Raw genomic sequence first — 8,190 nt, forward strand, 5'->3', positions numbered from 1 at the left:
ACACGGGGGTTTTCAGTTTAACATCACAGTTCCCTGTGCTTTCCTCCTAGAAATTGAATTCGTTTTGTCTCTTGTTACATTTTGTGTGCATCTAAATGTTTTTATTGACTTAGAGACCTCTTTGAACTAGGTTAAGCGACCATGTTTGTGGCATACCTTTCATTGAGCAGCATGTCAACAGCTATGACAAGACTGATGGAATCAGCTTTTTCTGATCGCAATCGATGTGGACCAGGACCTTATACTTCAGACTGACGGTTCAATGCAGACAGGTCTACAAGTATCAGTCTAAGATACACGTAAATTATTTTTATTCATAAGGGACCGGTCAGTTTTTACGGCCGGGGGGGGGCGGCAAAATCTTGTTGCCGGTGTTCAAAAAAATGATGACCCCCCCCCTGCATTTTCGCGAAAAAATGATGACCCCCCTTTGTCTGACGAAAAAATTTGATGACCCCCCCCCCCCCGCTGAAAAATAACCAAAACCCATATGTCAAATTTACCCGCACGGTTTGGATTTGAACTCCGGTACGCGGCGCACTTTATTCGTGTAGCAGAGATGCCAGTGTACAAACTTCTCAGCCACATGGGGTATTACAATAAAGTAAATTTATTGTAGTGGGCCGCCGCAGGCGGCCCGCCGGTAAAGAGGGTCGATCATGGCCATTGCATGAAGTAAACCTAATTGGAGTGGGCCGCCAAAGGCGTCTGCCCGCTAAGAGGGTCATGGGTAATACATAAAGTATATTTATTGTATTGGGCCGCCGAAGGCGGCCCGCCGGTAAAGAGGGTCAATCATGGCCATGGCATAAAGTGGACTTTATTGTAGGTATTATGTTTTTGAAAATGTGGTGACCCCCCCCCTTTCCTACCAGTGAAAAAGTGATGACCCCCCCTTCTTGGATTCCAAAATTATGATGACCCCCTGGATTTTGCCGGCCCCCCCAGCCGTAAAAACTGAACGGTCCCTAAGTTGATACTGTTTGTGTGATCATTTAATCTTGACTCAGTAGCGCAAAATTTGCATAGCCTGTCAAATCGTATACTTGTACCGAAATTCCTGCAGATGAAACAGTATTGGTCGATAATGGGGCGCAAACTGGCAAGATCGCGTACGCATCCGAGATTGTACGAAGGAAATTTTACATGCCGGAAAATGCCGAGAGAGTTTGACCGGTTAAGAAGGGCTTGACTACGCAGTTTCTGCGTAGTGAAGCTTCATTACGTATTCATGGTGACCCCTGCCCAGCTGTCAATAACTTTGGGGGCTTTTGTCTTTTGGCCTGCTTTGCATATGCGTCGTTGGACACGACCTGCCAATCACCCAGGTAGTCAATTAAACTATTAGTTGACTGTTTACCGACCCAATTAACACTATCCAGCAGTATCAGTCATATTTTAATCGCGTGGCCCGGGTGGGCACAACGCAGGAACGCGTGTATTTCTGTGTACGTTTCACTTGTGGTGTTGTTTTGTACCATGGAGGTAGGAATGTTTGTACCATCGTGCGTTTGAAGTAAGCTTACTTGTTTCACCTACAGCATTACCTTCAAGGTGACAGGCTAACTATTAATGTTCAGTATCATTGCACCGAGTTCTGCCCACGGTGAAAACCACCTGTTTTGCCACGGTCCCTCTGTGGAGGGACCGTGGTTTTGCCTACTAAGGGACTGGACACAAATTACAGGGGGGGGTGGGCCGGTGTTTTTTGGGGGTGGGTCGCCATTTTTCGCGCAAGCATTTTTGAAGGGTCATAAAATTTTGTGCAAGCCTATGGGGGAGGGTCACCTTTTTTCATGCATCAAAGCTGAAATTGCATGTGCACGTTATGGAATACTGAAAAAAGAAAAAATACCTCCTGGCACTTTCATTTTCTGCCATTACCATTTTCGGCGCGCCCTTCGGGCGCAAATTTCAGGTATAATAAACAATGTATTGATGATCCAAGCAGCCACATTGATTTAAGTTGTCATGATTTCTACTTATTCAACACTATTGTGCATAACTGTCCCCTATAATGACTCTTTCAATAACAATTTGGGAGATTACTTATTTGACATCATTCTCCCATTGACAATACATTGGGTATAGGTCGGTGTCAAACGTTCATGTCGCTGTATGTACATTTTTAATTTTTTGAGGACATTGACAGAATACAAACTGTTCAGAATAGTGCATAGTGTCATCAATAACAACTGGAAGCTTCAGGTCGAACAACTTTTGAATAACAATTTAGGATCAGATAACCTATGAGTTATTTGTAGTTTCCTCATAGCCTACAATGTATAGTGAATCAACATTTTGGTGAAATTCCAAAATCAAATTTCTTGCACAACCATTGACTTGAAACCACTCTAGTCTAATCATGAATATTAATACTAATAATTAGGTGTACATAAATGCACAGGTTTACCTAGTTTTGTATTGGAAAAAAATTATTCATAGTTTCATCATAGACTGCCATGTATAGTGAATGGACATTTCAGTGAAATTCCAAAATCAAATTTCTTGCACACCCATTGACTTGAAACTACTCTAGTCTAATCATGAACATTAATACCAATAATCAAGTGTACATAAATGCACAGATTTTCCTATTTTTGTATTGGAAAAAAATTATTCATAGTTTCATCATAGACTGCCATGTATAGTAAATCGACATTTAAGTGATATGCCAAAATCAAATTTCTTACACAACCATTGACTTGAAACCACTCTAGTCTAATCATGAACATTAGTACCAATAATTGAGTGTACATAAATGCACAGATTTACCTATTTTTGTATTGGAAAAAAATTATTCATAGGGTTTCACCATAGACTGCCATGTATAGTGAATCAACATTTCGGTGAAATTCCAAAATCAAATTTCTTGCACACACATGGACTTGTAACCACTCTAGTCTAATCAAGAACATAAATATCAATAATCAAGCATACATAAATACACAGATTTGCCAAGTTTTGTATTTAAAAAAAATTATTCATAGTTTCTTCATAGACTACAATGTATAATGGATCCACATTTCATGCGAAATTCCAAAAGCAAAGTTATTGTACACAGATGCACGTGTTACCACCCTCTTCTAATCAAGCACAATTATGTCAATTATTCAGGGTCATATATACACAAATAGTGCATATTTTAATTCTGAAAATTTTTTTTTACTGTTTTGTCATAGACTCCCATGTATAGTGGATCAACATTTTATGCGAAATTCCAAAAACAAAGTTATTGTACACAGATGCACATTTTACCACCCTCTTCTAATCAAGCACAATTATGTCAATTATTCAGGGTCCATATATGCACAAATAGTGCAAATTTTTAATTCTGAAAATTTTTTGACAGTTTTGTCATAGACTCCCATGTATAGTTTTGTCATAGACTCCCATGTATAGTGGATCAACATTTTGACAGAAATTCCAAAATCAAATATCTTGTTCACATGTGCACTTGTAAACAACCCATGCTAATCAAGTATATCTATATCAGTTATTAAACATCTGTATATGAACAGATATAGCTAGTTTTATACTGGAAAATACACGTTCGTAGTTTTCTTACAGTCGACTACATGTATAGTGAATCAACATTATCGATAAAATCTAAAAATTACATTTTTTGTACAGGCATGCACTTTTTACCTGCCACTTCAAGCAAAGTACATTTACATGAATAACACACATATGATTTGATATTTTTTGGACAACGCGTTATATCGGCCACATTTTGCCTTCCTTTCGGGAGGGTGACTTAAAAAGTATAGCAAGTCAGAAGGGGGTCTTTAACACATTGCGGGTTTTTTGGGGGGGTATTGAGTAACAGGGGAGGGTCACTTATTTTCATGCACGGATAAGGGGGAGGGTCACTAATTTTTGTGCATGAACTTTTGAAGGGTCACTATTTTTTACGCAGCGGTTTTTCGAAAAACACCGGCCCACCCCCCCTGTAATTTATGTCCAGTCCCTAATTACTGCCCGTCGCTGCCCGTCCTGAATGTAGCCTATCTATAGCTACAGTAATCAGTCAATATATAATACCCCGCGCCTTATAATTTTATATAAACCACAGTCTCTCTATCCACGAGGGACTGTGTATAAACTTATAAAATCATAGTCCGTGCCGTAAAATTGTTGACTTTCGATGCGATATAGAGGTTGATCGTTGAATCGCACCGGCGCATCCATATTTACTTGCCCCGTAAGCTTACTACTCTGTAAAGGGTGGGTAGATGGAATTCCTGGGCCAAAAATGAACACCGGGGCGAAACTTTTTGTGAACCCATGTGAAAACATAAATCATTTATCAGTTTTGATATATACTCCTAAATTGTAAGTTTGATCATGGAGGTACCTCCATGGTTTGATCAAAATCGAGACCACATTCAAGGGCTATGCAGACTGTCCATGTACGCACACACAGTGACAAGAAGGCGGCAAACACCTACTTACCAAGCACATCGAATCGGCGAAAAGAAGCATAAAAAAGCTATAGGCTCATCGCCAAACAAACGCGCCAAGCGCTAACAAAAACCCATACCAAGCGGCCCTTTTCAGGGCCACCAAACACTCCAAAAAGAGAACTACCCAAAAAAACCCATAAAATGACATAGACCACACAAACACTTAAAAGAAATAACAAAAATCGTACACATAAAAATAACGTGACAGAAAAAATGGCCGTGGAAATAAATCAGCTATTTCCAAAGAAAAGCCGACAACAACATGAAATTCAACAACAACCTATCATCGCTCAAACTATGAAACTCCGAAAAATAGTACTAGGCAAAGGCCTTAAAATTAATTCGGACGCCAACAAAACCAAACAGAATAAAACCACCTCAGGATTTCAACAAATAAAGTCGTAAAATGTGACTACGCTACATCGTGAGACACAAACAATCGCAACAACACAAATTCAAAGAAAAGTCAAATTGGGCTCCACAAACAACAAACACCAAAAACTTGAAAGCTATCTGAAGCTGCTAAACTCGCACTTCTAGAGATACCCTTTCAAACAAGGAAACAAAACATGTCGCGTGCTAAAAGAATCGCGATAAACCAGCTTGCAAACAATAGACAAATTTCGGGAAAAAACCCTCGACAAGGGTCGGGTTTTCGTCATTGTCAACACAAACGATTACGTACTCGAATGCGAAAGGCAATTACGCAACACTCAGTATTATACACAACAAGCCAGAACAAACAGTAAACAAAGTAAACGAACTATGAATCAAAATGTACGAGAACAAGCACATCAACCAGGATACTTGTGAGTATCTTGATCCAATAAACATAAAATCCGTACCCCCAGTGGTACTTATTGCCTAAAATTCACAAACCTCCGCAAAAATCTAAAAGACACACCAGTCAAAACAAAATTTACCGAAGTAAAGAAACATAGAAAGAAACAAAACAAACCGAACCACCAAACGGACTCACAACGTGACCAAAAATTAATATACTTGCCTCGCTAATCGAAGAGCAAGACCACTAAAATGCATTAAAATAAATTTTCACAAACACAAACTAAGGAAAGAATCTACACCGCGACTGATGAGAAACCACAACCGGGTTTCGAAACGCAAGCGTCAAAGGGCGACTCTATCAACTTTTGTAACAACATAGGTCCGGCTGCGTCTCGCCATAAGGGACCGTTCAGTTTTTACGGCCGGGGGGGCCCGGCAAAATCCAGGGGGGGGGGGGTCATCATAATTTTGGAATCCAAGAAGGGGGGTCATCACTTTTTCACTGGTAGGAAAGGGGGGGTCACCACATTTTCAAAACATAGTACCTACAATAAAGTCCACTTTATGCCATGGCCATGATTGACCCTCTTTACCGGCGGGCCGCCTTCGGCGGCCCAATACAATAAATATACTTTATGTATTACCCATGACCCTCTTAGCGGGCAGACGCCTTTGGCGGCCCACTCCAATTAGGTTTACTTCATGCAATGGCCATGATCGACCCTCTTTACAGGCGGGCCGCCTGCGGCGGCCCACTACAATAAATTGACTTTATTGTAATACCCCATGACCATCTTAACGGCCGGACGCCTTCAGCGGCCTGTTCAGTAAAGTTTACTTCATGCAATGGCCATGATCGACCCTCTTTTACCAGTGGGCCACCTTTGGTTGCCCACTAGAATAAAGTTGACTTTACGTAATGGCCCATGACCCTCTTAACCGGAGGGCTGCCTTTGGCGAACCACTCCAATAAAGTTTACTTTATACAATGTCCATGGACATAAGTTGTCTATGGAAATGAAGTTAAAAATTGCCTTACAGTCGTCCTAATTAACAGACGTTTGCATGGATGTGGCTGAGAAGTTTGTACACTGGCATCTCTGCTACACGAATAAAGAGCGCCGCGTACCGGAGTTCAAATCCAAACCGTGCGGGTAAATTTGACATATGGGTTTTGGTTATTTTTCAGTGGGGGGGGGGGGGGTCATCAAATTTTTTCGTCTGACAAAGGGGGTCATCATTTTTTCGCGAAAAATGCAGGGGGGGGTGTCATCATTTTTTGAACACCGGCGACAAGATTTTGCCGGCCCCCCCCGGCCGTAAAAACTGAACGGTCCCTAAGCTTTCCCCACACAAACAAAACATTACCGTACACACTAATCCAAACTTCTCTACAAATATCCAAAGCGAAACAAACATTTTTATTAACACACACAATCGATAAGAATGAAGGAACACATTTTCGAAACGAATCAAACACAAACTCGACACAAAAACATTTAGGATAGTTAGATGGGGAGCCTCTTTCACATTTTTTACATCTCGCTATACTGTCTATGATTCTAAAAATAAAGTCATCTGCCACTTTTTCTGTATACGCGGTTTGGCAAAACTCATCTCTTCAATCGAAAGTCGGGCGATTTCATGGTTCTTTGGGTACGTCGAGCTTAAGGAATGTGGTTATATTCGCGATGTTTTATTCGAAATTATTTATTTCTTCTAGGGCAAATGCACGTATTCATGCTGTTGGAAATACTGGCCGCTCATAAACAAGACAATAAACTCGATATCTGTGCATCTTTACTTTTATTGTCAAAGTACCATCGACACCCAAAAAAACCAAATGGTTCAGTCCACGCGTGGGTTCAGTCCAGGTATTTGCAACGCCAGTCACCTAGGCGACGGTAATCCGCACCACTTATCACCATCGGGAAGGTACTCCTCCCCCTATACCACTGGCGATCCCACCTCAAGGCACTGCGTCATTCGACCAAGCATTGTTATTGTAATTTCCTGCATAAAATTAACAGCGAGGTCAACGGTCAAACTCTCTCGGCATTTCTCTCATGGCGTGAACTTGGATTTTGAGTCGAGGGTCGAAATCGGCAACTGCAGAGCCGAAATCGGCAGCTATAGCAGTTCTATGTTCCAAGTAAATTACACCGATTACTGCACTTCCCCAAACTTCTAATACATTTTCACATAATTGAGACACTCAAAAGTGACCAACGGGTAGATTATACGATATAAAGTTTAGCGTGAACTTTAATTTTGCGTCGAGCGTCGAAATCGGCAACAGAACCGAAATCGGCAGCTTCAGCTGCCGATCTTATCCCCGGCGGTGGCAGTCTCTGGATGGTTGGGTACCCACACTCGTTAGCAGAGTTTGAAATGTAGCCTACCCCTTTTTCCAGAATTGTTCTCTGAAAAACACCCCTTTTTTTTGGAAAATCCGGGAGAAAATCACTGCGAAAAACACCCCCTTGTTTTTCCGATATCTGGGAGATTTTATCTAAATGTTTACCATCACAGGGACGGTCACTGGATTTTTAAACAGCCAAAACATACTAAATTTTAATCGAACTGATTTTAGGAGTGGGCACGTAGTTATAATCAACTTCACGATGTGATGTACGGTTCTCCTGGGACGGTTCTGGATCATGGCTTGGAGGGACCGCTGCTGGGTTTTACTCTCTCGAGTGAGAAAGCGTCTTGGGAGAAGAACCAGACCTATTCTCGAGCTCGGAGGGTGATCTGAAAAAGTACCCCTATTTCTCGATTTCACGGACCTAGATGTCTCCGTGATGTCCGACAAAAATCAACCCCTTTTCCGCGAAATTTCTAATGAGCGTGCGTACCCGGCTGCTCCGAGACTGCCACCACCGGGATCTTATCCCAGTGAAGCCCTGTTGGATAGTCAGCGCATGCGCGGGGACGA

This window comes from Ptychodera flava, chromosome 12 (genome assembly GCF_041260155.1).
Source record: "Ptychodera flava strain L36383 chromosome 12, AS_Pfla_20210202, whole genome shotgun sequence".
Classification (NCBI taxonomy): Eukaryota; Metazoa; Hemichordata; class Enteropneusta; family Ptychoderidae; genus Ptychodera; species Ptychodera flava.